The sequence below is a fragment of the Electrona antarctica genome (genome assembly GCF_951216825.1).
Source record: "Electrona antarctica genome assembly, chromosome: 20".
Taxonomy (NCBI): Eukaryota; Metazoa; Chordata; class Actinopteri; order Myctophiformes; family Myctophidae; genus Electrona; species Electrona antarctica.
In genome coordinates, this window is record NC_136801.1 from 21466733 (window position 1) to 21494398 (window position 27666).

The 27666-nt window shown below is 40.7% G+C and overlaps 1 long non-coding RNA gene across 1 annotated transcript; it reads left to right on the forward strand.

Annotated features, from left to right (window-relative positions):
- Positions 1–52: 52 nt before the first annotated feature.
- LOC306912935 lies at positions 53–1813 on the forward strand. The gene is made up of 4 exons (XR_013788453.1): positions 53–155; positions 406–481; positions 1110–1237; positions 1329–1813. It is a non-coding gene; the product is annotated as an uncharacterized lncRNA (long non-coding RNA).
- The last annotated feature ends 25853 nt before the right edge of the window (positions 1814–27666 follow it).

The following is a 27666-nucleotide window of genomic DNA, read 5'->3' on the forward strand; positions in this document are numbered from 1 at the left end:
AGTTAGAGTGCTTTGACGTTTGTCTTCCATCCTGTTGATCTGTCTCTGTTCAGGGGACGGTGATTGAACTTACTGGAAGAAGAATCCTCCTCATCGTGGGATATGGTGGAATGGCTGTGTTCTATATTCTGTTAACAGTGACGCTCGTTTTACAAGTACACTTTTTTATTTGTACATAAGCAGTGGTATAGTTTTGGTACTTTGTATATCGCCACTGTCTGGCAGAAACCAAAAATGTTCCTTTAAATTTGTAAATCAATGCTATTGATTGAACATCCTTAATGTCCATGTGGGTTGGTCAAAAGAATATTGGAGCAATGAAGAGCATTAAAAAGCGCTTCTGACAAAACTAACTCCACTCCAGAACTTACTATTTAATCAATGTCTACTGTGAATTTCCTACAGGACAAAGCATCATGGATGCCCTACCTCAGTTTTGCCTCTGTATTGGCTGCTATTGTCTTTGACAGTATTGGTCCAGGTAATTAATACATTACTTAATATGTTGGCCTATGTGTTGAACTGTAAGTCCTAGAATTTAAATTGAATTAAATTAAATTAATGTCCTCCCTCATTGGGCCATCAAGACCTACCTACCTATACAGGTCACATATGGTTTTCCTTCAAAATATTTGTTTATTCATCATCATCATACATGATCTCTGGGGTCATGATAAAAACTTAGTAAACTTCCTTTTGTTTTTCCACCATTGTTTTAGCTATACTTGGCTTCCCAACTTTGAGGGATTTGGCTATATTATTAAAACAGGAATCTTGAACATACAGTTTTGACTTAATTATTGTACCTGTTCGAGTGATGTATTGAGGGGCCTCAATAGAGTTCCCCACCAGAATTGCTTTCTCTTCTGCCTTATAGCGCCTATACTGCACAATACAAATGTGAAAAGTATGACATAGAATCATACTGTACTAATGTATGTTGACTAGGCCTATAATTCCTAGGGTTCTCATGGCTACAAGCCATGACTTGTGTGAGGGTAACCACATCTGTGTGTCTGTGTGTGTGTGTGTGTGTGTGTGTGTGTGTGTGTGTGTGTGTGTGTGTGTGTGTGTGTGTGTGTGTGTGTGTGCGTGTGTGTCCGCCCCAGGTGCAGTTTCTTCTACTGTGGTCAGTGAATTGTTTGAATACTCCTTCAGATCTTCTGCCCTGATGATTTATGACATTGTAAAGTGGATGTCCAACTTCATCCTTGGAATGATATTCCCTTACCTTCAGGTAATTAAATGACCAAATGTCCCATATCTTGACTGACTTATTAGTTATTACTGACTTTTTTTTCCCTTCTTTTTGTATGTTTACTCTACAGAATGCCCTGCAAGACTATGTGTTTCTGTTCTTTATGGTGATCTGTGCAGCGTCTGCCATCTTCCTCTTCTTTGTTCTCCCAGAGACCAAAGCCAAAACCTTCATAGAAATCAGCCGAAGTTTCTATAAGTTAAACAAGACTCCAGTCATTCTGACTGAATGATTGGTGTCAGCCATACCCAGAAAGATATCTCCAATTCTAATCTAATTTGGTTACACTGGTGGCTTATGTTGTATTTTTGTTTGTTCAAAATCAAATATTTTTTGACTGGTGCTTGCCCCTCCAATGCCTCACTTTTTAAATTACATCATATGGAAGCCAAGTCTATGGACTTTTAATGTTTGTTTAGGACACATTATATTTATATGTGGCCAATATACATCTCGTGACTGGTTTCGTATTATACTGTAGCACATGCATTCATGTCTTGTAATGTATTGGCATTGAATCTGCAATGAATGAAAGTGACTCTGCCACATACGTGCATGCTTCATTTCAACATTAAAATGCGCCCTGCAATTCACACGAGTGTGATTTTTACATTATAATTGATAAGCAGTCATCATGGACATGCATGGGAATGTACAGCAGTTGAGAATGGCAGTGATACCATTACCACTTGAGGACCTCCTCTTTTACTAGATTCATTGGTGAATGCATTTCAACAAGTGATTTTTACTTGTATGTGTTAAACATTGAGAGCCCACGCAATACTGCCCAAAATCACTTTCACCTAGGAAATCCATTCACATTTTTTATAATTCAGCTGACTGTGGAGACACATGCTGGAACTTTTTACTTTGAAATGTTTTATAGTTTCTGAGTTATTTAATTTAAACGCCAAATGCATTCTCAATGGCGAAAACACAAACTTTGGCACCACGTGTTAAAAGTGTTTAGATTTTTCTGATTTTTTTTAATAAAAAAAAAAAAATATATATATATATATATATTTTGAAAGACGTCCACAGACGTCTTGGGCTATGCACGTGCGGTAATACCCAGGACGTCCACAGACGTTTTGGGCACAGATTGTCCATTGTTAATCGCAAATTAATCACATATTTTTATCCATTCTAAATATACCTTAATTCAGTGGTTTTCAACCCTTTTCATATCAATATTTATTCTGCATTTGAGCCACGGGCCGCCATTTGATGAGATTGTTGTTGTATTGAGTTGTACTTGAAATGTACTGTAATTCTGCAAACTGTTAATAAATCAATCAATCAATTTAGCCTTGCAGACCCAAACTAAAGAATATGTCCACATTTGCATGCTGTATTGATGTTGGTAAATTAACTTAAGTAATGCAGATGTTTAACAATAATTCAACTGTTGAGAGTGTAAAATGGAACCATGGTATAATTTGACATGCTCAATATTTAAAAAATCTACAAGGGTCAATTTGGTTACCAACTCTCCATCATTTAGCTGGGGATCAGCTGTTTTTAATATCTTTGTAAAATGTCAGTTGTGTATAAACTACTTCAGACATAATGCAAAGTTGTAATGCTGGAATCTAATCATCAACTGCTTTCCTGAATGTTTGAACCCAATAAAAGCAGTTGTAGATTTTGGGACCATTTTCCCTCAAAACTAAAAGTAGCTGGCTAACCATTGTGAGGCTAAGTTGACAATCAAAGGCCCATGGGCATGCTAGGTGTTAATGTAAATCGCTCTGGATTAAGAGCGTCTGCTAAATGCCTAAATTGTAAATTGTCTCTGCTAACGAAAAAAAGAGCTACAACAATAAACTAAAGTTTTTTCCAACCCTGTCTCCTCTTGCATTATGTTATGTTCCTTCACCCTAGACGAAGGTGCGTAACAGGTGCGCCGATGCGTATGTCCGTAGCTGCGTATGACGTAATGATTAATTTGTGCTTGATATGGCATTGGTTTCAGATTACATACATGTATACATAGGGGCATTACCTTTAATCCTCCCGACACTGAAACATATCATTATTACGTCACCATCGAGGGCCAGTTATACCCTGGCATTGGTACATATCTTCATCACGTCATATGCAGCTACGGGACCTACGCATCAAACGACCCAAGTAACTACTAATGTGATGGTATCTGATGGATTAGTCAACAGTATCAGAGGCTTCGTTGAATATATTGACTTCCAGAACAACAGTGACTATGCTACAGTAATACTTGTTAAATTCGAAGACAAAGATGTTGGAGTTAATGCAAAGTCTAATAGTAGCTACAAAACAAATTATCCAGAAGCAGTTCCAATCTATAGACACGAAACCATCATTTACCATGGAGGCAGAAGAACAACAAATAGGTTTCAATTCCCATTGACATTAGCTTGGGGATTAACTATTCATAAAGTTCAAGGTTTAACTATAACCCAAATACACATATATCATGTAGCCTATATCATGTGGAACCGGTACGATGGTAACTCCAGACAGCCTGAGCAAGGCTAGGAATCACCCCTTCTCCCTCCCCCTGGTGAGATAATGCTATGCTGTGATGTATGTATGTATTGCAAACATGGCGTTATACCATTTCACAAATACACATTCTTACTGCAGAACACACGCATCGCACCCACATCATAACACAATCCTGTTCACATACTCCATGACAATATTGCCATAAATAGTTTGATACTGAGATACACAACGGTTATATAGGTCATATAAAGTCATGCAGTTTAGGACCCAGGCTAACTGCTAAGGTCTATCAATGGAAGGCCTATAGCCACGTTGACTAATAAGAAGCACACATAAAGTACACAGGTCGGTCCCATGACTCTACACATAACACAGGTAAACATATATTATATCTCATGACTCCACACATAACACCTGACATACAGTTGACAAACAAGACAGCACACATACAGTACACAGGTTTATCGCGGGACTTCACACACACACACACACACACACACACACCCCCACACACTCGCATACATGCACATACAAGCACGCACATACACATTTCACTACTACACGCACCCCAAGGAACCAAATCAATCTGTTCAGCAGAACACAAACCTTGTGCCTTCTACCTCGTGCATCTCATGGTATGGGCACAGCACTTGTATATATACTGTCATGTCTTGTCTGTACTTGGCTTTCAGAGGATCTACTGCTGTTGGTCACAATTTGTTAATCTTTGGTTAAATTGGTTGTCCTTAAATAAACACTAAATTCGAAATAAGGACGACGCCTTGGACTCCCTCTTCATAATTAATTGCTTGGTCTACTCCTATATTATCAACATCCACGAGATTACAATGGACATGTCAATGTGTTCGGGTGTCAATCAAACCAACTGCGTGCTGTCAAGTGGAAACATCATACTCATAGTAGCCAATTTGAATGCAATCTGATACTGATACAGTCAGATATATTGCTGTCAGGTGAAAACCTTGTATGACCAAAACCATTCCTTTACAAAATATATAATAATCAAAAATACATAAAATAGCCTATCTACAAGCTCACACTGCATCCTATTCATATCTTCACACGTTGGGAGCTTGTAGATCTGCTAGTTTTTTTTTTACTGTGGACCACCGCCGCAAATATAAAAGCTGCTGGTAATATGACGAATGTCATCATTTCTTGTTTATTATAGTATTTCCAGTAGTTTTAATTCTACTCCATTACATCTCAGAGGAAAATATTGTACTTACTATTTGAAAACTTTAGTTTCTATTTACTTTGTAGATCTTTATTGTTACAAAACCACTTTGGCAGTTTGAAAATAGACAATATACAAACTCTGTACTTTTACTTTGGTAGCCTACTTTAAGTACATCTTGATGTCAATTCTTTTGTACTTTTACTCTGATTACTACTGATTACTTCTTAAATTACTGCTTTTAGGTTGAGCCATGTGCTGCAGTATTTTTCTCGCAGTTTTTTCCTAAATTAATGTATGACTATATTTTGGCTAGAGTATAATCCATTATCCTAAAAATTAGCCCTGTGATTAAAAAAGTACATTGAAATTATTTTAAAAAATAATTATTAATAATTAAATCAAAATAAAAGTAATGAATAATGAACTCACCCACAAGCTTGGAAATAACCACAAGGAGATAAATGAAAGAAGAAAAAAATATATATAGCGGCCGGTCACCTCACCTACAATGTTGCAAATGTACATGAAACATTCCATTATATACATGCACTGGGATGGATGTGGAATGAATGGGGTGCTGATATGGGACGATGAGATATGAAGACCTTAACACTACCTGATGAGTGATGACGTGTTTTTTTTCAACAGATCTAAATAAGGGCACAGTTTTTGGTGCCCTTATTTAGATCACACATTCACAAAGGACATGTAGGTCCAACGTCCCGGAACCGTCCCAAAATACAATTTGAACCGTCCCGAAGTAAATTTATACAGTCCCGGGGAAAAAAAGTAAAAAAAGCACCACTCAAATTGCGAAATTAATAACTGTATTCCTATTGTAATAGAAATACAATACATGCAGTACATTATTTTTTTGGCTTCATGTTTCTTCTGTAGATGTAAATACACTGATTTAATCAAAATTCTCCCAGATGAAAAATAGGGCTGGGTTAAAAATGTTAATCGAATTAGAGGCTTTGTAATTAATTCATCTAAATTAATCACATTTTAATCGCATATCAATATTCGACCTGAGAACAGTGATATATATTTTCAAATGGATTTTGTTATTTTGGTGAATCAATGAATAGTGACTACAGTAGCTTATACAACTTTGGTGGTAGGCTGCTTGATCAAGACCAACAGTAGTATAGGTAGTCTATGAATACTCAAATGTCTATTACATGGGTGGCATGAGAAAACAAATACAAAACTTTATTAGGGGGAACACTAAAGGCTCATACATAGTCTGGATTTCCGGTGGTTAGGTGACCACCGAACTACAACATGACGTCACAAGCCGCGGTGAAGAGCAAACCACCGCCACCGCTCCAGCCCTTCTCTCTGTTTTTACTCACCACCGCTCAACGTTATTTCAGCTCCGGTGGTCAGCTCACCACCGGAGCGGTGTTCACCTCACCACCGAAAAACCAGACTATGAATAGGCCTTAAGACGAAGGAATAAAATCAATACAAACTGTGGAATGAGAGCGTTTTGGGGAGTGCATTCTACAGTGTTGGGGCAGCAATTCCAGAACAATCTGAGCATTGGAAAACATCTGTTGCTTCAGAGGATACTAACATATTATTTAATGTGCTGTGACCGTTTTATCTGGTCAGGTGTGGGTTGGACCGACGTGGGCCCAACTCCTACTTGGAGTTGACTTGGACCCTTTAAGGAACATTTCACCATTTTCCAAAGTGAACAGATCACACTGTTCTTTTCATTCATTTTGTAAATACATTCTCCTCTCTTTTAACTACAGGAGGGAGATTGATTATAGAGCCCATTTTCATTTCTTTCATTTGAACACTTTCATACCGGCATTTATTCCTTTTTTTTAATGATTTTATCTTCTTTTATTTAATCTTTCTTGAATTTCCGGCTATAAGGCAACTAATGCCTATTTAGCCATTTATGGGTACGTCGATGTCTTTGACATACCAGTTAGCACTGGGGGAATGAGCGTTGAGGGTAGCCATCTCTTCACTCCCGTATTCCATTCTGATTCGTGAACTATTGCCACGCAGGTGTGTTTAGATTTTTCCTTGCGCCAGAGACAATTTGACACCGTGTCTATTATGGGCCATGAAGTGCTATGGGCTGTTTATCGATAGGCTTAACCTGTCGTGTTTTTGTGTAGGGTTGTCTGATTTTCTTCCTCTGCGAGGAACACCTTTCTATGACCTTTGTGAAGGTCAATTTATATCCGGTGCCAAATATTTATTTAAATGTATCATTTTATTAGTCATTTTTGCCCCTATTTAACCTGTCACATCCAAATGTGTTTATGATCTAGTCTTTCTGTTATTCTACCTCCTGATGACAGTCTGACCTCCCAACTACACAGTAAACCCTCAAGTATTGTATTTTTCTTTTTTTTAAGTTACATTGTTATTATTCATTCCCACCTGATTTTTTTATTTCTGATATTTTCCCCTGTATAATTCTGATATTTTGTTTTCTGTATGGTTCAGACCACTATCACTGGTGTAGACGTATCGGGTGGGGTTTCAGAAGATCAAGGTGAGTGATATATGCTATCATGATGCACTCTCTTGTTCTCTCTGAACCTCAGCCTTGTATTGCCCAGTGATATGTGAGTCTTGGAAACCCAGCCTTATCTCATTATTAATTATTGGTTATGTTTTCCACCTTTAAGGTTATTTTTATTTTATTTTTTATTTATTTTTTACACCAACCACACCCATCCTCGTACAGTTGTTTCCCCCCCTCCCCTCACCCATTGTCCTTCATTTTCTTATTTTCTTTTATTTGTTTTTATGTTTTGAGAACACTTGCTTCTTTGTTATATAAACAGCTATCTAATCACCACCGGGTGCATTCCTATCGGGAACGTTCCCTTCCTAACTCAAGGTTAAATTTAGTCCATTCATGATACTCAAGGTTAATTTTATACCGTTCAGGACACTCTCAGTTTTAGTGTGTTCACCCATTTTTTTACCATGGACAACCACTGTCATCCTCACCTAAATGTAATTTGTTTTATTACTGTTATTGATTTGATATTAATGTTGGCTATTGGCCAAAGTATTTCTTTCCCTCCTTTCTGGGCAGAATCCAAAAGATCCGGCCGGCCCACCGGCCGCTTCGATAGGCCGGCCGGTCGGTTGAAAGGCCGGTCCGTGGATGGTCGGTCAGTCAGCCATTTCTCAACCGTTTTGGACGGGGGTGGGCTCGTTGGAATCGTGCCGCCCCCCCTGGGGGCGTTTTTGGGGGTCTCAAGGTTTGGGGACCCCCAGGGACCCCCACATGGTAACTCTGTCATTTCTCAACCGTTTCGGACGGGGGTGGGCTCGTTGGAATCGTGCCGCCCCCCTGGGCGCGTTCTTGGGGGTCTGGTCTACAAAAATAAGTTTTTGCGATTCAGGTCTGGTGACTCTATGGCAGCCTCGGTTGAAAATCTGATACCGCGGCTACGGACAATCTGCGCCGTTTTCAACTCGATGACATCAAACAACAAACATGGCTGCCCCCACTGTGGGAACTTGCGACCATATCGATCTGGCTATTAAATCGCCCTATGATAACATCCTCTGGCTATGAAACATCATCCCACATATTTTACCGTGTTTGTTTATATACTAGTAGCACTCGTTTACATGTTTGTTTGGTTAGCAAACGGCTTATAACCTGACTCCGCCAGATGGGGCAGCAGAGAGTACACTGGAGGGGGGAACCCAGTGTACTCTCTGCTGCCCCATCTGGCGGAGTCAGGTTAAACGGCTTAGCCACATTGACAAACATTTTGATGGGTTGGTGTGAACCAATGAAACTGCAGCCGTGGGAAAGGGCTTTCAATCTGACTACTGAAGTGAAAGGAAATGAAAATTCAGGTGAGAAACAGTGACATAGTTTGGGCCCTTAGTGATAATGTTGGCTATAAAGCCCAAACTGCACCAATTGCAATTTGCAACCATTATCCCCAATGGCAGTTGCAAGGAGTTGCATTGGTGTGACATAGTGAGACTAGTGTGGTTTGGGCTTTAGAGACAAGAATGCTTCGCAAAACCTAAGGGTTGAAAACATCAACTGGACGAGAGGACAGAATAGAGAAGAAAATCAACAGCAGCGTCAATAGGTGGAGCCGACCTTGAAATGAACACAGATAAGTACGTTGTGCACGGTGTATTGGTGGCACAGCAACATTCTGATCCTGGGCCCATGATTTACACCAAGATAGTATTGAGAGAACTAGAGATAGCGCATGGGTGACTTCATGATCCTGTGCCTGATTTGCACCAAGATAGTATTGAGAGAACTAGAGATACAGGTAGGCAGTGTTGCATTGGTGATTTAATCTCTGGTAGTATGATCAGGTCACACCAGAGCCTAGGTATCATTGGACCCATGATATGCATACATAGGGCTCATTCGTTCCTATTTTAATTCACGCTGTGTGACACTAGTCGGCAGCCATTTCTGTAAACTATGTTGTTTTTAATCAATGCATGTGCATGCTAACCTGACTCCGCCAAATGGTGACAGTAGAGCAATGCTGCACCATCTGGCGGAGTCAGGTTATATGCGTGCATGTGTGCTCCTGAAAAATCTTTGGGTGGACGGTGTGGACGTGTTGTACCTCGTGCAATGACCAATGCAACACTGCAGATGCATGGGTGACTTTACTGCAATGAATAGAACACCAATAAGCACACTGGCTGTTTGTTCGTTTGTGTTGCAGCAACATTCTGATGAGGATCCTCAGCTCAATTCTCCTGATCATTACTGTCTGTACTGTACCATCACAAACATTTCTGTCACGTCAATCTAATCAGATATAAAGGTTTAATAACCAGTAAGATGCCTAAGGGCGAGAAGCCTGTGCACACATCCGCCTCGTTGACGGCAGACTGCTGGGTGAACGCTGGCGCTTTGGCAATGGGGTGTCAGATCAACATGGAATTAATTCTGTACTGGCCATATAAGGAGCATGTCTTGAGTGTACAGGCCAGGGTTTGATGAGGTCAGATCAACATACATGTATGGAATGTCAGAAAAGGTCAGCTCCATAATGGGGATGTAAGGGTGGTAGCGGGGACATTCTCTTGAGTGCACTCAACTTCTGTGACTACACTGTTGTTGACCAGAGTTATGCTTACTCTATTACTCTGATTGCACACTTGTGAGTCACTCTAGAATCTAGATAACTAAATGCCACAAAGTACCTTTGCTCTGCTATATTATCCCCCTGTGAAAAAGGCATGGTGCTGGATCAAAGTGTAGGTAGCTTGTCGCTGTCCATCAGTGGTGGTGCTGAATCATTCACCAATAATGCGTGTACTGTAGAGTGGACTGGAGTTCCAGCACTTCCATGACCATGGAGAGCAGATGTTCATTTCTCAGTGGATCTGTCCTCTATGAAGGTTAAATAGGGCCTTTGTGAATGTGTGGGGTAAATATTGGCACCAAATATAAAATGGCTACCATCAATGTATTTTCATTGCTTTGGCCAATGTTAAGAGTTAAAAATTCCTGTTCACAATCAGTCTTGTAACCTCAAATCTATAGTGCCTATAGTGTTAAGGCATTCTTCAGATCCGTCAGATTATCATCCTCCCATATCATCACCTATACATTCCACATTCTTCCCAGTGCAGAGTAACGTGTATATAGCAGCATGTTTCAGTACAGTACAGTACATTTGTCACATTGTAGACTAGGTGACGGGCCGCTCCAACTTTGGAAACAATAGTAACACTGGAATACATATCGTTTTATCTCCTTGTGGTTATTTCCAAGCAAGGCCATTTTCATTGAGGTGCATTATTACTGTCCATGAGGCGCATGTTAAGAGTACAACCAGAAAGAAGCTTTTTGTGGGTGAGTGCATTATGGATCTTACTTTGTTAGTTTACGTGTCTGTCTGTCTGTTTGTCTGTCTGTCTGTTCGTACCAAAAAATTAGCATGGTTGCTATGGTCACCCAGTTCACACGGGTGTGATTTCATTACGTCAGACATTACGTCAGACCACAGCTGATCAGTCTATATAAGACCTTACACCACTCAGTTCACACGGTGTGATTTTTTATTTAATTATTAAGAATTATTTTAAATCATTTCAATGTACTTTTTAAATCCCAATCTCAATTTTGGGGATACTGGATTATAGTCTAGCCAAAATATAGGTATAGCCAAGGCTACATTTATTTAGAAAAAAATAAAAGCAAGACCACTTTAAATAATGTGTAAATATATGTAAATGTGAAATGTATAAAAGAAATCCTTACAAGCTTACAACGCGTTGCTTTGCGACATGTTGTGAGCTTGTATATCATCTATTTTCGCGGTTGATTCCGCTATATATATTTTTTTCTTTCATTTATCTCCTTGTGGTTATTTCCAAGCTTGTGGGTGAGTTCATTATTCATTACTTTTATTTTGATTTAATTATTAATAATTCTTTTTTTAAATAATTTCAATGTACTTTTTTAATCACAGGGCTAATTTTTAGGATAATGGATTATACTCTAGCCAAAATATAGTCATACATTAATTTAGCACATGGATCAACCTAAAAGCAGTAATTTAAGAAGTAATCATTTGTTTAAGTAATAAAGTATCAATACCCCTGCTACAAGTACTGTACAAGTTTGGTATTCACAATTTACTTGAGTAAAAGTATAAAAGAATTGACATCAATATGTACTTAAAGTAGACTACCAAAGTAAAAGTACAGCGTTTGTATATTGTCTATTTTCAAACTGCCAAAGTGGTTTTGTAACAATAAAGATCTACAAAGTAAATAGAAACTAAAGTTTTCAAATAGTAAGTACTATATTTTCCTCTGAGATGTAAAGGAGTAGAAGTAAAACTACTGGAAATACAATATAATAAAAAATTGATACCTCACAATTGTACTTATACAGTACCTGATGTTACTTTCCACCACTGCTACCCAGGGCTGGGATGCTGCATTCTTATTGAATTCTTTCAAGCCAATATTAAACATTTTAAAGGCCATTACAGGACAGTAAAACCCCAAACTCTTGATGTAATTGATGTAATTGTCACATGACTCAGAAGACCATTTCTAATTTGGTGAATTGAAAAGTAATGTTTCTGCAACAAACAATGGCATTCGTAGAATCTGTGGCACCAATATGGGTGGAAGTGAAATCACTTTTGTCTCTGTCTCTGTGCATGCAATGTTAGAGGCTGATTGTTCCAGTAGTGTCCGGGATTAGCTGCACAAAGACACACACACGGACAGGTGTGGAAACATAGACATAATTAAACATACATGAACTGTACATATAAGCATCTTATTAGTTGCACTGTGTACATGTTTATGTGTGTGATATGCAGTTTGCGCGAAAGTGCTATATAAGCAGAACCTTTACTGTAAGTAACAACGTGTTACTTACAGTAAAGCAGACACAATCTCAGATATAGGCATGTAACTAATGCCACAAATTATGTCAGTCTTGTTTTAGAAAAGATGGAAGAAAACAATAATGTAGTGGACATGAACCAAATGGAGACCCAAACTGAACCAAACAGCATAAACCAAATGGAGGTCAAGATCCAAACTGACCAGAGCACCATACAGATTTCAGACAACTCCAGAGAGGCTGCAGAAAAGGTACAGATTCTGGCAGATTCTTTTCTTTTTATCCCACAATTTTGTAACCCATTTTTTCACCCGGTGCTGATTTGCCTAAACTGTAGTCCTGGCCTGGGCTCACCTGACGGGAAGGAACACCAGTTCCTTTCCCTTCCATCAGGCGCCCTGGCTGATTAGGTGGAGGCAGAATAGAGACCAGATTTATTGCATGTTTTTTGTGAGGGTACCTAGGGGACACGGAGAGACCATGCAAACTCCCCACAGCCCTTTCGCCAACCCCACTTATGGTATGGGCGCTGATGACACGGAGGAGAGAATACGTAGCCTGGCTAATAAGCCAGACTAATATCACACAACACTGTCGCGGTATATCAGTCTGGGCTGGCTCCACTTGGATTTAATTTCCCGCGGAACATTTTCTCTTTGACGCAATTGGTCAGAGCTACTGTCAGTCAAAGGTCTCAAGCATTGAACGTCACTGCACCAAAGCCCGCCTATATTGCATACCGTGTCCCGATTGGTCCGACCTGTTCTCTGCTGTAGGAAAGAGGCGTGCTACTGAGCCTCGCCAGACCGTAATCCGCTGGTAGGCAACTTTTTTTTGCCAACGGCTGATTCGGTCTGGTTTATTAACCAGGCTAGAGAATACGCCCACCAGCACCCGCAGGCCGCAGCGTCCCCAGTGGGAATCAAACCCTGGACCATTCTAGCTGTGAGGCGGGCGACAGCGCTACCGACTGCGCCACTGTGTCCCTTACAGTATCCTGACTTAAACCCCTTAAAACATATCTTGTGGTAATTGAATAAACCGGTTGCAAAACTCAAACGCAGGAATATTAATGACCTGAATTAAGCCATTGTACATGAACGGAGGGTTATGATTCCTCAGGGTTGTGGCCAGAAGCTGATGTCTGGCTCTGCATCATGTTTGCAGCAGGTCATACAATGCTCTACTAAGTGCTAAAAATGCATTTTTGTAATAATGTTTAGACTGCAGTAGTCATTGAATGTGGCATTTCTGTCGAATTTGTTTCATTTGTTTGATCTACATGTGTTTTCCAAATTAATTTAAAGGTGCTTGATAAAACAACAACAAACAAACCACGGAATACTTGGGAAAATGGTTTCCACTAGTAATGTCACGTTAGTCAATAGGCTAAACATGCCTGACATGTGTCTCCTAGAAGCAGAACCACACAGTAACTCTGTGGGCGGCAGTCATAATTTCTACCATGGGCTCAGCATTTCTCAGCGGTTATTACCTCACAGTGGTCGCCAGTTCATCTAAGGTGAGCCTCTGTTTTTTATTATTATTTCTGGAATGGATTCTACCTACCATGTTGGTTTAAAACCTAGGACACACTGTCACACACAGGATTATACTTGCTGGAGTAATCCACAAAAGAATGGCCAGGATCCTAATGCCACTGCAATCGTGGGGTTGCAGGTAGCAAGCTAGCCCCATATGTGACTTCAGTCCCTACGCTCATTCTGTAGCTCTGAGATGAAGTCACACCGGGAAAGCCTTCAGCCGCGTTGCAGAAACGGTGCATGGTTTCCACTGTGAACGTTGCTTACCCTTTTCTGCACATCGTATCCAAAAAGTAAAGGTCCGTACATGAGCTAACTAATTTTACTTTACAGGCGCACAAGAAAATCCAAGTTTCAGGTTGAAACAAGCTTTTAAACCGCGTATTTAGTCAGCCGGTTCCATGTTTTTCAAGGAAGTTGAAAAGCAATAGCACCTCCCCGACCCCTCTCCTGGTCGAATGTGGAATTAGATTTTCCAACTGCCTTCAGTTCAGTCGACATGCACACACACATCTTCCTTGAAAAACATGGAAGCGGCTGACTAAACAAGTGATTTAAACACTTGTTTCAACCGGTAACTTGGATTTTCTTGTCTGTAAAGTTAAATTGGATGTATGGGCTGTCAAGGCCAGAAAGTATTTTTTACCACTCAGTATAGGCGTTCCTGCATAACTTCCGGGTTTGATGATGATGTCACGCGCATAACCTCTATTACACACATAGGAAAGTGTTTCTTGTGTCCTAAACATCATTAAAATAAGCTCTGGCAAAAGGGGTGAAGTGGCCCTTTAAAGGCTAAGGGTAGTAGCAGCCACAGCCCTGCATAGACGAGATGGACTTCTGTGATGACTTGTAGATGTCTTATATGTTGTCGATTTGATTAAGTTTTCTCTTGTTGCAGTATGTACATGAGTTCTATAATACCACCTGGATAGAACGATATGGAGAGCACATTGGAGCTGACACTATAACCATCATTTGGTCCATAACGGTCTCTATATACTGTATCGGAGGTGCAACTGGAACTGTCATTGGCTCTGTACTAGTTGAACGCCTTGGAAGGTACTGAACACGATCCATTTATGCTCATTGGATGGTGAACATCTCTCTCTCTCTCTCTCTCTCTCTCAATCCAGTACTAATGCCATACAATGTTGTTTCCCTTTCTATTCAGGAGGAACACCTTGTTGGTAAATAATTGCGTCACCCTGGCAGCTGTTCTGTTTATGGGTGTGTCTGAGAGGGCAGGTTCTTTCGAGATGCTCGCCATTGGTCGTTTTATCTCGGGGCTAAGTGCAGGTGAGTGTATACCTACCACCCACCTGCATTTATTGGATCTGAACTGCAACAAGCCCTGGGAGCACATCCTCCACTAAACACATTCCCCTGCCTTTATACTTCATCCGTGGCTACAGTAACACGATCAGTGCCAGTTGGCCTAGGAAGTCAATCCCCAGATAGTTTTCACATTTTGTAAATTCATAATCTCATATCCACTGTCCCACGTCCCGGACATATGTGGGCCTCTTGTCTTGGGTGCTTTTAAAAATTGATATAGTGTCCTTTACATTATGATGACATTGACGATGATGATGATTTTATCTTATGTCATTATGCATTTCAGGTACTTCAAACATTGCCATAATGGTGTACCTGATTGAGATTTCTCCAATACATATACGGGGTTCTGTTTGTTCGACACGGCCCATCATTCTTGATTTGGGCTTAGTCCTTGGACAGGCGCTGGGCCTTCCAGAGATCCTTGGGCAGGTCAGTGTTGTGAGAGATTGGTACATTGCAAGGCATGCACAGACATTTTGAGGGGCAAGGTGCTCCAGTGAAAGAAGGGCACCTTGTGCAGCGTGGAACCTCCGGCTGAGATTGATAGATTTTGGGGCACAAATAATATATAAGCAGCTTTTAAATACATAATTGGTCGATGTCACCATGTGCCACATACTGTACACTGTTCAAAACAAAAATGAAACTTTCAAAAGGGCACATTGCTGTCCAGAGGGCAAAAGAGCAGGTGCTCTTACACTACCTCGTGTCTATCTGTGCACAACCCTAACTGGACGCATAATAGGTATAGGTAAGCTAAGGTAAATGTATTTATAAAGCACCTTGGGAAACAAATGTTGTTTGTGCTGTACAATAAATAAAATGAATAAAGCAAGAACATCATAGATCAAAAATAAAATACAACAACATTACAATGTGTTACAACAGAGCAGCAAATACAATGCATATAAATACACAGTACATAGATATAAACAATATTACAAACCAACATGTTTATGAAACAAATGTTTTTAGCAGCTTTTTAAAGGAATCGCTCCTTAGGGACAGAGGTCATTCCATAGAGTATGGGTTACGAACGAACGCAAAAGCTTGATCACCTTTTGTTCTCAGCTTCGTTTTAGGAACATTGAGAAGGTCTCTGGCTGAAGTCTTAAGTGATCTCACGTTGACCTTGGAGGACAGTAGTTCATGTTAAATAAATTGGGGTCAGTCCATGAAGATTTATAAGTGATTAACATAATATTAAAAACTAGTTTAAAAACTGCAGTCTGTTGGAAGCCAATGCAAAGCAGCATGCACTGGATTGATATGAGACCATCTAAAAGTATTTGTTATTAAGTCTAGCAGCCGCATTTTCCACCACCTGGAGGCGGTGAATTGAGGAGCGACTCAGGGTAGTAAATAAAGAATAATATGCATTAATTGAAAACTCATGAAGTACCTATTTATTTATGTTTCAGACTGAAGTGAGAGTTCTGTGCATGTAAAGTAGGGGTGTGCTGAAATATCGATATGGCGATATATATCGATACGTCCTCCCGCGATAAATAATCGATATTGATTATTAAAATATCGGTATTCTTTTTTTTTTTTGAAATTTGAAATGTTGTTCATAATGAAGTGATGAACAACATGTTTAGAAAAGGAGGAAATGACAGCTAAAATACAGCAAATCCCACTCAGATTCCACAGCAACCAGAAGTACTGAATTACTGGATGGTGATTTGTCCAAAGTCTCCTAACAGCTTTGTGGGAATACAAAATGCTGCATTTTTTCAGTTCCAAGTATTTTGTAGTTGCAGAGATCGTGATATATTGTTGATGAAATTTCATACAATATATCGATATATCGCAAATATCACAATATATCGAATATCGTGATATTATCGTTATCGAGGGCCTAATATCGCGATATATATATCGTATCGTGAGGAACCCATATCATCCCACCCCTAGTGTAAAGCCCTAACCACACCAAAGCTGTGGTTAGTCACCATGCAACTCCTTGGGTCCAAACGGTTGCAAGGAGTTAACGCTAAAACTGTCTTGACCCTTTGGTGTAGTTTGGGCCATTGAATTCCATGCGTTGAATCACTAGGGTCAACATTGGTCAACGTGCAACAAGACATATCACACCGCGACAACGCTAAAACCGTCTTGACCCTTTTCTGTGGTTAGGGCTTAACGGTCATACGAAGCAGATGCCATGTGTTTTATTTTATTTCAGTCAGACAACTCACAAATAGATTTAACCAATATTTATTGTAGAATGAGAATAAGTGTGCATATGATATTTATCTTGGCGTTCGGCTCTGCTGCATTTTCTCCCTTAAACACCATCATAAAACATTAAGAGCAGGGAGATAGATATAGGCCTACATAAAACCCCCCATGGGGAACATAAATAACAGAGCCCACCGGTGGTGCTGCCGGTGGTGGTGGGAGCAAACATATATCACATAACAACCAAGGACTATTTAAAGAGGACGCAAAGCAAAGACCGTACGGTGGACTCCATGTTGCTCCCTGGAAGGAAAGAAACATGTGCAGTTGAGACCAGGAAGTTGTACATAACAAATCATAGATATGGCACAAATGGCCGAGCAGATGGCGTGAGGCGACTAAGACCTTGCTGAAAGTAGGGACGCTTGTCATCTCACTCTTCTGCCAGCCATGCTGAAGCCAGCGGTGGCTCAGTGCTCACTGCTCACCATTGATTGATTGATTGAAATATTTATTAACAGTTTGCAGAATTACAGTACATTTCAAGCACAAACTCAATACAAAGACTGTTAACTGTGAGTGGACGACCCAATTAAGCATTACACTTGTTTACAAGAGGGTCCACCATGTTCAATTCATCAAAACATTTAGAGACGTACAAATAGACACTTCTATATAGTCAAAGAACAGAACAGGAATTCATCATAGAGGTAAAAAGGGAAAAGAGACATATACAGATTTTTACGGGGGCCAGTTTCGAATTGCAGCCGTCCGTAGGTGCCCTTTGAGAGCGGTTTTGAAGGAGTCAAGGGATTTGCATGTCGTAATGACTGTTGGTAGGGCGTTCCACATTTTGGTGGCATAGGAGCGAAAATAATTTAGTCCCTTGTTTGTGCCAAATCTGGGTTGTACATGGTTCGTTGCACTCCCTCTGGTGTTGTGGGTGTGGACTTCGTTAACATTAAGGAAGTATCTAGACAGGTACATGGGTATCTTGGTGGAGTATCGAATCTTGTGGACCAGACCCATTGCAAGATGCTGTACTCTGTCGTCGACCCTAAGCCATTCCAGTCTGTCAAAGTGGGCAGGGGTGAGGTGGGTACGGGGGGTGAGGCCAAGTAGGAGCCTGACCAGTTTGTTTTGGGAAGTCTGGAGCCTAGTTTTATGGGCCTTTGAGGTGCTGTGGTACCAGGAGGTGCATGCATAGTCAAAGAAGCCTTGTACGAGGGCTCCTGTTAAGGTCTTCAAGGTGTTTTTCTTGACCAGTGAGGAGATCCTGTAAAGGAATCTTGTTCTTTGGTTGACTTTTTTGATTACGTTGGTGGCCATTTTATCACCGGAAAGATTAGCTTCCAGGATGGAACCTAGGTAGGTAATTTCATCTTTACGTGTGATAACATTGTCACCCACTCTAACCAAGAAGCCATTTGCCTTGCTGAGATTACTATTAGATCCAAAGAGAATGGATTCAGTTTTTCCCAGGTGTAAAGATAGTTGGTTATCAGCGAGCCAGGTGCAGATTCTACCGAGTTCAGAGCTGAGGGCATTTTCAACCTGCAGTTTGTTCCTGTCCGAGACCAGCAGTGCCGAGTCATCTGCAAACAGGAACAAGTTGCAGTCACAAGCTGAAGTCATGTCGTTTACATATATTAGGACGGACTGACTGAGACAGCCGTGTCATGAGTGCAACTATAATATCTATATAATAGAAGAATCAATTAAGGGACAAGAGTGAATCAAAACGTATGTTTAGGAATATAATATGTTCAGTATGCCAGTCCCGGACACCCTCAAACCGAACTGTATGCCCGATGAATAAATCAACTTGAATGGCCCATTGGGGCGGGACCACTGGTTGAAAAACACTGTAGGCTATAGATATAGTTGCACTCATCAGTCCGTTCAGCACTGAGCCACCGCTGGCTTCAGCATGGCTGGCAGAAGAGTGAAGCCCAACACACACCGTCTGTGAACGCAGCGCTGTTTTGACGCGCGGCGTTCACAGACGGTGTGTGTTGGGCTTTAGTCGCCTCACGCCATCTGCTGGGCCATTTGCGCCATATCTATGATTTGTCATGTACAACTTCCTGGTCTCAACCTTCCAGGGAGCAACATGGAGTCCACCGTACGGTCTTCGCCTCCCGTCCTCTTTAAATAGTTCTTGAAAACAACCAGGAACAATAGAGCGTCGCGGTCCCGCCTCCTACCCTGGCCCAGGAAATGAAACCCAATGCATTATTCTCATAGACATTTCGTAAAGTATTTATTTAAAGACGGTTACGCCGCGGACAAAGCCAACTCGAGTCGTGACAACTCATGACAACACAAACAATATTTTGGACCAAACAAATAATTAGAAAGAAGAAAAAAACGGCAGGTTACAACACTTTTTTTGTTGTTTTTCTTCTTTGTAATTATTTGTTTGGTCCAAAATATTGTTTGTGTTGTCATGAGTTGTCACGACTCGAGTTGGCTTTGTCCGCGGCGTAACCGTCTTTAAATAAATACTTTACGAAATGTCTATGAGAATAATGCATTGGGTTTCATTTCCTGGGCCAGGGTAGGAGGCGGGACTGCGACGCTCTATATGCAGAGGAAGGCAGGAAGAGCATGCAGTCTAGTGAGCTTAAGTAGCCCGACGTGTGGGTCTTGCACACACTTATACACCCACATAGTAATGCAGCATATTAACCCCTTGAGTATATGTATGACTATGCGCCCTTGAGCACAGCATGAAACCCCTCGAGTATACCTGACTAACTCTGCAAGCTACGTATCATTTCATTAAATGTACCTCTCCATTTTGGTTTGTTTTTGGCTATAGGAGTCCAGGTGGATCTACCTGTATGTTTTCATCTTACTGCCTGCCGTTCTGCAGCTGTTGTTGCTTCCCATCTTTCCTGAAAGCCCTCGATATCTGCTGATTCAAAAGAACGATGAAACTGGAGCTAAGAAAGGTTGTTCAGAGTCAGACTGTATGACGGAAGCATTTGAAATTTGTGGGAGGCAACGGTCTGGCTTGAGAAAATACTTACTGTATGTAGATGCATTAGCTTCTTAACCCTAGAACACTAAACCCAAATTTTGCCACACCATCACTAACCCTGCATGGGTATATATTTAACCCGATAAATTCCATAATATATACATATTTCTCATCAAAACATATTAAAGTACAACAATACATGGCAATTATACTTATTTCAAAACCTAAAAACAGATATTATGGTGGGGACACTATTATGGGGAGGCAAAATCGTCCCAATCGTCCAATCCCTGGGACGTGAGAATGGTCCAGTGTCCCATTGTGGGAGCATGGGATTTTATTTACCCTCTATATCACTAAACCCGGGTGAAATTCACCCGGACACTTGCCTATAGAAAAACAAGTTTGTGGGCAGTCTATGTCTATGAGGTCATTGAGCATCAAAGCTACCCAAGGACCCACACACCTCAGACATCAGCAACATTATGAAAATCACATAAACATTATTGTCCGGGTGAAAATCATCCGTGTTTAGTGTTCTAGGGTTAAATTCATTCCTGACGAATGGCTTCACATTATGTGTGTCGCAGCACTCCAGATGTTCCGAAGGGAGGAAGATGTGTCTGAGGAGTTGGAGGAGATCAAGGCTGAGGGGCAACGCCAGAGAGACATCAAGACCGTCTCTGTCAATCAGATCCTCAGAAACCCACATGTTCGCTGGCAGATGATCGTTGCCTGTGTCCTCGGGATGGGCATCATTTTCTGTGGGATAAATGCTGTATGGTAACATTGTTGTTCATCATATTATCACTGTCAGGAATAAACCTCGTATCTCCATATTTCAGTCAATTACATTTTTTAATATTTTCACCTATACCAGGTTCAAAGTAGTTAACTGTGTGGGTTTTTAGAAATATTTAACTAATGAAAGATATTAACTAGCTTGTGAATATATACCTACATTGGATCTATTTAAATGTTTTAATTTCATAGAGTTTTGCATATAACCAGGTTTCTTCCCGACAGCAACAAATCCATAGTCACCGTATTTAAGCAATATTACACGAGAGGGTGTGGGTTAACGTGATTATTGCCACGACAGTGATGCGGTAAGGAGCGAGACGAAGTCGAGTTCCGCAAGCATCACTGAATTGGCAATAATCACGTTAAACCACACCCTCGAGTGTAATATTGTAATTATACAACAGTTACCCTTAAAACTAAGAAAAAATATATTTTTTTAATGACAGAATGACAGATGTAGTCACTACAGCCACAAATGTCCCAAGAAACTAGCTAGCCTAGCCACCGAGTTTGCTAGCGCCCTGGGAGAACTGAGCAGCTGAATTCTTTGTTTTGATTAGGTGGTGAATGGTGCTGGTTTAACCCACGGCTAGAAGGCTGTTTCAACCAATCAGATTGCTTCCTCGAAACGACCTGTGGTATAATTAAGTATAATATACATGTGTTTTCTGTCTTTTTCTTGTCTTTACAGCTGTATTTCTACAGTAACAGGCTGTTCACAGCTCTGGGCTTTGATGTTGAATTGATACCCTATGTCACCCTTAGCTTAGGTGGTATAGAGATTATATCTACCATGATTGGTGTAAGTACGACAATTACATTTTATTTAAACGATACGGCAGTTGTTTTTCAATATTTGGGTCCACCAGCATAATCCACAGTTGTCAAAACTGTACAATGGCTAAATATACAAGCTGTATTGCAATAAAGATCATGCTATATCACTTAATGTGATTGTGTCTACTCACAACTTTGGGTGCATACTGTCACATACTGTCTGAGTGATTCTCTGTTCCTTAGAGAGGCGGGTGGTGAAATTCATGGTTAGAGAGACATGGCTTGTGTTATGGCTCAGCTAAGTTCAGCTAACCAAGGCCTACAGTACATGTGGCATAAAGAGCTGGACCTGGTCACAAATGTTGAACAACTCTTTAATTTAAAACATCCATTGATGCTGACAAGTCTTTGCTTGATGCTATTACTTTTAGTGCTTTGACGTTTGTCTTCCATCCTGTTGATCTGTCTCAGGGAATGGTGATTGAACGTACTGGAAGAAGAATCCTCCTCATCGTGGGATTTGGTGGAATGGCTGTGTTCTATATTCTGTTAACAGTGACGCTCGTTTTACAAGTACACTTTTTTATTTGTACATAAGCAGGAATAGTTTTGGTACTTTGTATATTGTCGCTGTCTGGCAGAAACCAAAAATGTTCCTTTAAATTTTTAAATCAATGCTATTGATTGAACGTACTTCCATGTACGTTGGTCAAAAAAATATTGGAGCAATGAAGAGCATTAAAAAGTGCTTCTGACAAAACTAACTCCACTCCAGAACTTACTATTTAATCAATGTCTACTGTGAATTTCTTACAGGACAAAGCATCATGGATGCCCTACCTCAGTTTTGCCTCTGTATTGGCTGTTTTTGTCTTTTTAGGTATTGGTCCAGGTAATTAACACATTACTTAATATGTTGGCCTATGTGTTGAACTTTAAGTCCTAGAATTTAAATTGAATTAAATTAAATTAATTTCCTCCCTCATTGGGCCATCAAGACCTACCTACCTATACAGGTCACATATTGTTTTTCTTCAAAATATTTGTTTATTCATCATAATCATACATGATCTCTGGGGCCATTGTTTTAGCTATACTTGGCTTCCCAACTTTGAGGGATTTGGCTATATTATTAAAACAGGAATATTGAACATACAGTTTTGACTTAATTATTGTACCCGCTCGAGTGATGTATTGAGGGGCCTCAATAGAGTTCCCCGCCAGAATTGCTTTCTCTTCTGCCTTATAGTGCCTATACTGCACAATACAAATGTGAAAAGTATGACATAGAATCATACTGTACTAATGTATGTTGACTAGGCCTATAATTCCTAGCGTTCTCATGGCTACATCCATGACTTGTGTGAGAGGGTAACCACATCTGTGTGTGTGTGTGTGTGTGTGTGTGTGTGTGTGTGTGTGTGTGTGTGTGTGTGTGTGTGTGTGTGTGTGTGTGTGCGTGTGCGTGCGTGCGTGCGTGCGTGCGCACGTGCGTGTGTTTCCCCAGGTGCAGTTTGTTCTACTGTGGTCAGTGAATTGTTTGAATACTCCTTCAGATCTTCTGCCCTAATGATTTATGGAATTGTATTCTGGATGTCCAACTTCATCCTTGGAATGATATTCCCTTACCTTCAGGTAATTAAATGAACAAATGTCCCATATCTTGACTGACATATTACTGACTTTTTGTTCTTCTTTTTTTATGTTTACTCTACAGAATGCCCTGCAAGACTATGTGTTTCTGTTCTTTATGGTGATCTGTGCAGCGTGTGCCATCTTCCTCCTCTTTGTTCTCCCAGAGACCAAATCCAAAACCTTCATAGAAATCAGCCGAAGTTTCTCTAAGTTAAACAAGACTCCAGTCATTCTGACTGAATGATTGGAGTCAGCCATACCCAGAAAGATATCTCCAATTCAAATCTAATTTGGTTACACTGGTGGCTTTTGTTGTATTTTTGTTTGTTCAAAATCAAATATTTTTGACTGGTGCTAGCCCCTCCAATGCCTCACTTTTGAAATTACATCATATGGAAGCCAAGTCTATGGACTTTTAATGTTTGTTTAGGACACATTATATTTATATGTGACCAATATACATCTTGTGACTGGTTTCGTATTATACAATAACACATGCATTCATGTCTTGTAACGTAGTGGCAGTGAATCTGCAATGAATGAAAGTGACTCTGCCACATACGTGCAGGCTTCTAAAAGTCAATATGACGCTTAATTTCAACATTAAAAGGCGCCCGCAATTCACACAAATGTGATTTTTACATTATAATTGATAAGCAGTCATCATGGACAGTATGACTTTAGCTGAAGCACAAATAAACATAATTGCCACCTGGCTACTATACCATTAGACTGTTGAAACTATATGCACACACAAACTCCCTGTAACCCCCCCCCCCCCCCATTCCCTTTGAATTTGTGCCCGAATAGTTCCCTTTGAGATACACATGGCAGCTGTGTTCTAATTATTATATATTTTATTTATCAAAGTTGTTTGCATTACATACATGTTTCCAAAGACGCTACATTTAACATAATTGAAATAGTATATTGCACAGACAGAGGTCACCAATTATTGTTCCATTACATTTTTATATTAATAGTTAATATTAATTTACTTCTCTGTCTGACACCGCCGTCCCTCACCTGCTATGAGCGAGGCTTTTTACAGTACATGCCGGTTTCCCCCATGGACAAGTCTATAAATAACTAGGGTGCCAGACCCTGGTATTTACTTCCCATTTTGTGTTATAGATTGTGGAATAAAATATGTCAGTAATGTACCAGTGTCAGTGTCTCATGTACTCACCAGGGACGTTCACAAGGTAATTTGAAGAAAACCCTAATTACGTCCGTTAAACACTTAACTAAAATAAATCCAGAACAGTATTCTTTGGAGTTTACGCTCCTTTTATGTCATACAAAATAGGTGGCTTACAGGGTATTACAATTTAATACAAAATATAATATAAAGTTTTACTTATAGAGCGATGAGACTGGTAGTAAATTTGGTATTCTTTTTAAAATAAGCCAAATCGGTACGAACTAGCTCACACAAACTCTCTAGGTGTCGGTGGTAAAGAAGCATTTACAGCCTGCAAATAAACCAGTAAGATGCCCTGAGGGCGAGAAGCGACCGTTTTTTGGTTTCCCAAGTTTTTCTGTCTCAAAGCCAAATTGCACTATTAGTCCGAATGACTCCTCGGGGCGGATGAGCACAAAGGTGCTTGCCTCAGAAAGTGGCTCTATGGAGAAGTGAATCTGAAATGCGGAACCAGCCCTTTTAATAGAAGTATGGTAGTATGGCTCCAGCACCTGAATTGCTAGCCACGCCCATTAAAATATAGGTTCTGGCGATTCAGGTCTGGTGACTCTATGCAGCCTCGGTTGAAAATCTGATACCGAGGCTACGGAAAATAAGCGTGGTTTCAACTCGATGACGTCAAGCAACAAACATGCATGGCTGCCCCCATTCTGGGAACGTGAGACCGTATCGGTCTGGCTATTAAATCGCCCTATAATAACATCCCCCATGAAACATCATCCGACATATTTTACCGTGTTTGTTTAGCATTCGTTGACCTAGGTATCAAGGTATCAAAGGACCCATGATATGCATACATAGGGCTCATTCGTTCCTATTTTAATTCACGCTGTGTGACACTAGTCGGCAGCCTTTGTAAATGATGTTGAGGGACTGTGAACTTAAGGTTGTTTTTAATCAATGCATGTGTGAGTGTGCTCTTGTTGGCATTCTGATCCTGTGCTTGATTTACACCAAGATAGTTAATGTTGCATAATTGCATTGATGATTTGATCTCTGATGGTATGCCATTGTAATGTCACGCGCATGTTGCTGAAGGCACTGAAGCTCGAAGGGCACACCTGCACATGGGGAAAAAAACAAACCAGTTTTTTTCTTTTTATCACAGTTACTATGAAAACATGCAGGAAGCACTTCCTGTACTCGCTTTGCCTGTAGTGCTTGCATAGCTTTCTATGGGCAAACATAGAGAGTGCTTGCTTGTAATGCACTGCCGTTACGCTTGCCTGAAAAGCTAAGCTGTCACACTGTACTAGCTTTGCCTGTACACACGCACGCACACACACACACACACACACACACACACACACACACACACACACACACACACACACACACACACACACACACACACACACACACGTGTGCTTTGAAGATCATTGGCTTGTATGTTTTCATGCTTTAGTTGTACTTATACTGTCACAATCAACTGACTGAGAGAAAACACTAATGTTACTGCCATCAAATTATTAAAAAATGTGCTATAAACAGACGTTATCAAATATCACTGACTGACTATTGTGACGACACAGAGACACCTCCCTGACAATATCGCTGAGACAGTTTATTTATTTTTGGACCACAATGCTTATATGAGACAATTTAAAATGAAACTTCTACGGCCCTGGACCAGGGGATGAGCGAGAGACATCAGGACTTTTGACTTCATTTTTAGACATAATTTATATCATTCAGATTAGTGGGGGAAATTGAGGGCCCCCTGATATCCCAAGGGCCCCTGGGAACGTGCCCAAAGTGGCCATATGATAGATCCGGGCCTGGTTGCGACGTAGCCTGAACCAATCAAATATCCAATAAATAGTAGCGTGTACTAGATCTCAACCAATAAAAGTGTTGGGGGGCGAGAAACCTCGCTCAAATAGAGACTCTGCAAACAAATATAGGAGGGGTGGACGACGTCACTGAGCGGCTCGTTGTATGTCAGGACAGTCTCATTGCAAAACTATGTTTTGCAATGAGATTCTATTCTAATGGGATTTCATTGTTTGCTCGCTCGCATCGCTGGCAGTGTAGAGGTCACACCAGAGCCTAGGCGTCTCAGCGTCTGCGTCACACAATGGACCCCTGATATGCAATTATGCATACAGGCTCTTTCATTCCTATGTTAATTTGCGCCCTGTGAAAAAGGCATGCTGCTGGGTCAAAGTGTACGTATACCAGTGCTTGTCGCTGTCCGTCAGTAGTGTTGCTGAATCATTCAGTAGAGTGGAGTTGGGTTATATCCAGCACTTCCATCATGACCATGGAGAGCAAAAATATAAAATAGCTACCATCAACTATGTTAAAAAATTGTCTTTTCATTGCTTTGGCCAATGTTAAGAGTTCAAAATTCCTGTTCACACAGGGTTGGCTTCAGGGTCCAGCATTCACTGCCGTATAGGAGAACAGACTCTACCGTTGCATAGAAGAAGCTGAGTTTGGTTTGGCGGAGTTCCATACGCTGGCCAATTGGCCATGCCGTGCAGGGCCCTCCATGCAAGTGCCTTCCTCACATTAAGATCTTGTTCAGTTGAGTTGACCCATGAGCCCAGGTACTTAAAGTCCTTGACTTCCTTCAGAGCAGTGCCTCCTGTTGTTGTCAGAGGTGGATGCTCTGATGGGATGTTATAGGTGTTCAGTCTTCTTTGCGTTCAGCCAGAGGCCAACCTTGGCACACTCAAACTCCACTTTGTTTAGGAGCTCCTGAGCTTGTTCCACGTGGTCAGAGAGCAGGCTGATGTCGTCCGCGTAGTCCAGTCAGGACTACTGTGGGGTGTCGTCTCGACCTCCTTGGTGTTAGGCTAAGGCCAAGATCCTGCTCTAGTCCATTGATGACCTTCCTTAACACATAGTCCAGGACTGTGATGAAGAGCAAGGGGGCTATAGGG